Source organism: Arachis duranensis, chromosome 4, assembly GCF_000817695.3.
Source record: "Arachis duranensis cultivar V14167 chromosome 4, aradu.V14167.gnm2.J7QH, whole genome shotgun sequence".
In the NCBI taxonomy this organism is placed as follows: domain Eukaryota; kingdom Viridiplantae; phylum Streptophyta; class Magnoliopsida; order Fabales; family Fabaceae; genus Arachis; species Arachis duranensis.
The window spans coordinates 40,623,794-40,624,388 of NC_029775.3; positions in this window are offsets into that span (position 1 = coordinate 40,623,794).

The following is a 595-nucleotide window of genomic DNA, read 5'->3' on the forward strand; positions in this document are numbered from 1 at the left end:
TTTCTTAACCACATCTTTTTCAAAATAATTTTCAATCAAATCTTTTTTATTTCTAATTTCAAAATCTTTTTCAAAAAAAAATCACTTCATCTTTTTATTTCTCTCCCACTTTCATTTTCGAAAATTAAGTAATGTTTTTCAAAAATGTTTTCAAAATTTTTTACTTAATTTTCGAAAATCACTCCCCTTCTTCTCACATCCTTCTATTTATGGACTAACACTATCCCTTAATGCAAAATTCGAACTCCATCTCTTTTGATAAGTTCGAATTTTCTACTTCTGTCTTCTACTCTTCTTTTCCTCTGACACTTCAAGGAATCTCTTGTGACATAGAGGATTCCACATTTCTTGTTCTCTTCTCTTTCTTATGAGCAGGAGCAAAGACAAAGGCATTCTTGTTGAGGATGATCCTGAACTTGAAAGGACCTTGAAGAGAAAGCTAAGAGAAGCCAAAGCACAACTCTCTTTAGAGGACCTGACTGACTTCTTCAAAGAAGAAGAACACATGGCAGCCGAAAACAACAATGCCAACAATGCAAGGAAGGTGCTGGGTGACTTTACTGCACCTACTCCCGACTTCTATGGGAGAAGCATC